This window comes from Ictidomys tridecemlineatus, chromosome 14 (assembly GCF_052094955.1).
Source record: "Ictidomys tridecemlineatus isolate mIctTri1 chromosome 14, mIctTri1.hap1, whole genome shotgun sequence".
Taxonomy (NCBI): domain Eukaryota; kingdom Metazoa; phylum Chordata; class Mammalia; order Rodentia; family Sciuridae; genus Ictidomys; species Ictidomys tridecemlineatus.
In genome coordinates, this window is record NC_135490.1 from 36,018,636 (window position 1) to 36,024,979 (window position 6,344).

Sequence of the window (6,344 nt, forward strand, 5' to 3'; positions counted from 1 at the left end):
ACCTTCTTCAAAACACACACATAAAATATTCATGCCCACATTAAGAGCATCTCTAAAGTTGTTGAAACTGAAGAGATGAAATGTGAATGTCCTGATGCTTTGTTTGAACAATTCATGCCTGTATGGCCTCAATTTGCATTTACATTTGCAAGTGGCTTTTTTTTTTCCTCCCTGAAAAACAATTTGTATGTTCAGCCATTTATCTTGCATATTTCAGTTCAAATAATGCATGCATAGCAGCCGTTTCATGGTACGTGACTGTTACTCAGGGCCAATATTTGCAAGTCTTATCTGTTAACTTGAGTGTCCCTTTGGTCCACTGATTACCTTTCAGCCTAGCTGTGAAACCCTGTTCAAGGCGAACAGGTGGCCTCTGTGGGTAAGGAGTGGTGTGGAGTATGGAATGCTTTCTTTAGGTGAAGTGCCTCTGGGAACACTTTTTCTCAGGTTTCAGAGTAAGTTTTAGTATTTTGTGGAATGATCTGAGGTATAGAAGAAGAAAGCAAGTCCCTAAAACTGTACTATCCTTATGTACCACTTCAGATCTGGGATAGCGGGCCCTGGAGGCAGGTTTTCGTGGCATAGTGGAAAGATGCTCTGAGTTTGAATTGGGCATCTTTGCTTAAGAGGTCTGTGATGTAGTTTAGTTAATTGATCTCTCTGACCTGCAGCTTCTTGATCTTTAATTTGGAAATAATAAACCTTCACTCATGAGATTGTGATGTGAATTAAAGGAGATGATGTATGAAGCACTGGTGAGGTACCTGGCATGCAGTATGTGCTCAACAAACAGTAGTTGATATTGTTCTTTGAATTTTATTCTTGGAGAGACGGCTCAAAAGAGAGCCGTGAATGTTGCAGGGTAATAGTATCACAAAGGAAAATTTGATCTTTACTTCCTACAGCAGTCCACAGCCAGACAGTCTTGGTTGATTTGGAGCTTTTAATGACAGCTTTGATAGTTTTGGAGGCAAGTTGCAAACAAGATTGAAAATTCCAGAGACTACCCTCTGAAACTGGGTTCATCACAGAGATTAAATACAAGGTCTTGGAGGGAAAACTCAAGGTCATTGGTGTCATTATTATTATCACTGTTTTTAGCTTTCATACATTGTGTGAAATGTACCCTGTTAATTAAACTGAATCAAGTTCCTGAGAAACCTCAGAATGAATAACTCTCAGTTTTGCTGCTAAAACTGCATGGAGATATAAGCTTACTGCTGCTCATGAAATCTGCTGGAGAGATTTAAAATTTATCAATCCTCTTAGCTTTTCTGCTTTTAAGACCACAAAAAAATGGCCTGTCTCACAGAAACCTTGCATATTACAATTCAGTTTTTAGACATGGCAGGAGCTCATTCACAGTGGAATTTATTTCACATTACATTTGGGGCATGCATGAGATTTAAAAGCAATGCTTTTTCTCTAAAGTACTCACTACAAAAGATATATCACACATACTCAGGCTATTTAAAACTCAGCGAGGGAAATACCAACAGATTTTTCTCCAAGTGTGCTCTCTGATCAACTGGGGAAATAAAATCTTTCTTATGAAAAGCAAAGAATTGAAACAATTCTGGTGCATTAAAGCCTAAGGGTACCTGTCCTACCTCATTGGAATTTTTGGCAGCTTCAAATATAGAAGTCATGTTTATATAGGTGTGTGTGTGTATATGATGTTATTTTTGCCCTTATGAATGGCTTTCTGACTTACACGCTTTTAGTGACTTTAAGAATATTCATGAAGAAATAGAACACTATTAGGAATTATTTTTTGGCTTGAATTACTTAAGTATTAATCGAAAACCTCTCAAGTGTACATAGTAGAAATAAACTAATGCTGTTTTTTCTTAAAAAGGAAATCTATGGGCTTTCTGACTGGAACTTTCCATTCAGAGGTGACAGCTTTAGACCTTGTGTGATCTGATTCAAAATCATCATTGAATATATGATGATATATAACAGAAATGTACCAATAAAAAAAAGAGCTCCCTTCTCCCCCTCTATTCTTAATTCTGGCCTGATAAATAGAACCAGTAGAACTATCTTCTGTTTGTCAATCCGTCAGTCTGTTTGTCTGTCTGTCTGTCTAACTATCCATCTGCCAAGAGAAACTGAAAGACTGGATTCCAGAGGGCAGGCTAGTAGACTGGAAGCCCAGGCAGAGTCAGTGTTACAGCTTGATTCTGAAAGCATGGAGGAGACAGAAGTCCTTCTTCTTTAGGACATCTCAGACTTTTTTTCTTAAGGTCTTTGTTTGGATGAGGCCCACCCATCCACCTAATGGAGGGTAATCTACACAAAGGCTATTGAATTAAATGTCAATCACATCTAAAAAAAAATATCTATCAATAACAACTAGATAGGTGTTTGACCAAAAGCTGGATACCATGAGCCAGTCAAGTTGGTACATGAAATTAACCAGTGCTTGGTCCTTCTTTCGACGGTCATCCTTGATAATCACAAGGGTGGTGACTGGCAGCTCTAGGTTTGCATAGTTTAGCTATCTCAGGGAAAGGAAGGGCTTTTCTTCTGACAGCCTGACCTGAGTTCCTGGTTCAACCAGGCTCTGATGTCTAAATCAAGATCAGGCCCTGGGAGCTGACTGTTCTCACTTTTCCATCGCTATGGAAGAGAGGAGTGGTCATTCAGCTCTGTCATTACCCTGGGGAATGTTTTCCTCATTGAAAAGGGCTTCATTCCAGGAAAACTCGCTGAGCAGATGGAAAATCACTTCCCAGCATTTCTTACAGCAAACTGTGGCACATGAGTAAAATCCAGCCCAATGATAGGGCTTTATATTTTTCAATCATTGCATATATATATATATATATAGAGGCAGATACCGGGGATTGAACTCAAGGGCACTTAACCACTGAGCCACATCCCCAGCTCTATTTTGTATTTTATTTAGAGTCAGGGTCTCACTGAGTTGCTTAGTGCCTTGCTGTTGCTGAGGCGGTCTTTGATGTCTTGATCCTCCTGCCTCAGCCTCCCAAGCTGCTGGGATTATAGGTGTGAGCCACTGTACCTGGTTAAAAGAAATATTTCTTGATATGTGAAAATTACACAAAATTTAAGCTTCAGCATCTGTATATAAAATGTCATTGATACACAACCAGGGCCACTTCTGGAGAATTCCTTATCTCTGTTTTCACTCTTCAATAGAGCTGAGTGGTATTGACAGAGACAGTGTGACCTGAAGAGTCTAAATTATTTACTCTCTGGAACATCGTGGGAAAGTATTGCTGGTGCCTGTATCCCAGAATTGCACCTGTAGCTGGAATTTAAAACTAACTCGTTTTAATTCATTTCGGAAGTATTTATTTTTACACCTGTATGTTTGTTTACTTATTCTGAAATGACTTTCTTTCAGAGACCATCAAATATTTCTATAATGATGAAAGTTACACATCGCAATGTTAAATTCTCTTTTCCTTTCCTATCTGCAAGACTTTCTTTCTAGATGTCATTATTTTCATCATTTACAAAGCATTCAATTTTTGTGGTTATGGTCTTAATGCAATATTTATGCTTTTATTTGTTTCCTGGTTGATCAACATCCAACATCAGCTATATGCTATAACAGTTGGAAAATTTAGTTCATTTTATTAGTCTCCTTTCCTCTTCGTAGTCTCCTGCAGGACAATTTTAAAATTTAGGATTATTTGTTAGTTGTATTCATAGCATCATATGGTCTGTAATACTGATTTTTGGACACGTCTTTTCTCTCCATATGTAAGGAGAGTCACTTTTGGAACCTATGGCTCCTATTCTTTATCTTTTAGTTTCTGCTCTTCTTCCTTTAAGTTATGAAGATTAATGACATTTACACTGTGTCCTGAAATTAATCTCACCTTCTTTATCTCTAGGTTGAATTAATTTTTCATCTTATTCAGTGACTGGTGAGCCCATTTTATCTAAGATGCATATCTTTTTACGATTATTAGCTTGATGGTTTTTCCTCTTTGTTTTCTTTCTCTGTAATTCCTGTTAGATAAATGCTCGTCCTCTTGGACTGATATTTTAAATTCTAATTTTTTTCCTTGTGTTTTCTTCTTTCTTCTGGAACATTTCCTTTCCTTTTATTTCATATACCTTTATGACAATTTTTAACTTTAATTTCCATAATTAAAGTATTATTTATCTGCTTTTCCACAAAAGCCTATTATAGTCTCCTTGTCTTTGCGAGAAATTGATCTTTTTTCTTGAATCTCTTTGAGGCTACCAATTGCATTATTCTGATATTCTCCTTCTTTTCCTCACTAGCTCTGTTTCCCTCAGTGTGGGTTGTTCTGTCCACCCGCTCTGAATCTCTTCTTTTGTTATTGCTATCTCCTAAATGTCGGCTAGCCTGTGGCTGTCCCTTCAAATCTGGAAAGCTCTAGTGGACTAACATGGCTGAGTTTCCCTGTTCTTTTCAAGTCTTCTTTGAAGGAGATGGCTAACACACATCTGTGCCTATTCACAGAGCCTCTGACCTTCCAGATTTCTTTCAGTGAGTGGGGCAGGCTGCTTCCCAGTATCGACAGGTACCCCAGATCCCACTCTGGGAGTGTTCAACTTCCAGACAGATAGCTTGGCTAGTTGGCCTATGTAACCATTAACCTTTGAATGGGGATGGAGCTAATCTGCAGAGTTTACTTAAATCTATGAACTCACCACTTTCCAACTCTCCATAGTACTCACACCTGGGGGCTCGCCTGTGGAAACAACTCCTCTCTGTGCTGCAGCTTTCTCCAGAGTTTTCTAAGCTCTGAGTGACAGACCAAGAGCCTCTCCCAGGCATTCAAGCTTGTGTACCCACACTTCATTTTTTTTTTTTGCTTCTATGTTGAGTTTTCTATGGAAACATCCAGAAATTTGTTAAAATTTTGGGTCTGCTGATGCCATCCTGCAAGTTCTCTTTTTATTTTTATTATATTTTTTTAAATAATTGACTCCACCTGTTAATTTTAAACTGTTGTTTAAAAAAATTAAGATGGGCCATAATTATTCTCTTGTTTATTCTCTTGGTGCAAGTCTCAGTTGACCTTATTAAGTTCATATTATTTGCTAATGGGAAGAAACTGGAGAAGGAGAGAGAGACCCATCAGAAGCCATTTTGGAAGCATTTTTTTCTGGGCACCTAGACTTTATCTCCACCCACTATCCTCACCTGAGCTTGAATAAACTCTTAGGTCTCATGTTTGGTGTGCTTCCATTTGTCTTTTAGTTTGACAAGGCAAACCAGAAAACTGGTTACTCAAAGCAGAGTTCACATTTATACTTCCATCTTCCTCATGTTCTCCATGTCTGAGTTATATTTTCCTCCCCTTCCTGGGTATGTTCTTGAAGTCTCAACTCAAGTGCCGTTTTTATCTAAAGAGTTTTTTCAAGTGCCTGGACAAATTCAACTCTCCTTTCTCAATCTTCCTAAACCACTTCGTTTCCACCACCCATTTCAGACTGATTACATTGTACACTAGACTAACTTTCCCATCGCAAGTTAATCCCCTGAAGTTGCCTTAACTCACCTTCTGTGTCTTTTCTAATATTCATGGAAAGTTGTGCACATAGGAAAAGCTCAACGATATTTAAGTGGAGTGAATGTTTAAATTCTTGAAGCCCTTGGGAAGAAATTATGCTCTTCATGTAAGTAGCTAAGCTCTTACGGTGATAATTTTTACATATTCTTCAACAGTTCTAGGTATTAAACAATTACATAAGTTGATGCTGTTTATAGGGAATCATGGAAGGAAGCAAAGCAGGAGGTAGCTTGTGTCTACTTTACTTCCTTCCAGAGACTGAAAGATAAAACTCCATGTCAACCTGAAAAATCTGTTTCACATTACCTTTGGCTTTGCATCATATTTGAATACTTAAAAGGTTATCTCTTTAATTTTTGATAAAATTCTTGATTATACAAAAAATATAAATTTTTAGTAGCAGGTTGATATGTTATAGGTTTCCAAGACGAACCTTAAAAATTAGTTTCTTGCCAGGTGTGGTGGCTCCGCTCATAATCACAGCAGCTTGAGATGCTGAGACAGGAGGATCACGAGTTCAAAGTCAGCCTCAGCAAAAAGTGAGACACTAAGCAACTCAGTGACACTGTGCTCTAAATAAAATACAAAATAGGGCTGGGGATATGGCTCAGCAGTCGAGTGGCCCTGAGTTCAATCCCTGCAACAACAACAACAACAACACAAATCATTATTTTCTTGTTATAATTGGTATATAAAATAAGCAGATCCTTATAGTAATGATTGTGAGTACCTTAAATGTTTTTATTCTAGTTTGTTATGTATGATAGCAGAATGCAGTATAATTTATATTACACACATAGAGCACAATTTTTCATA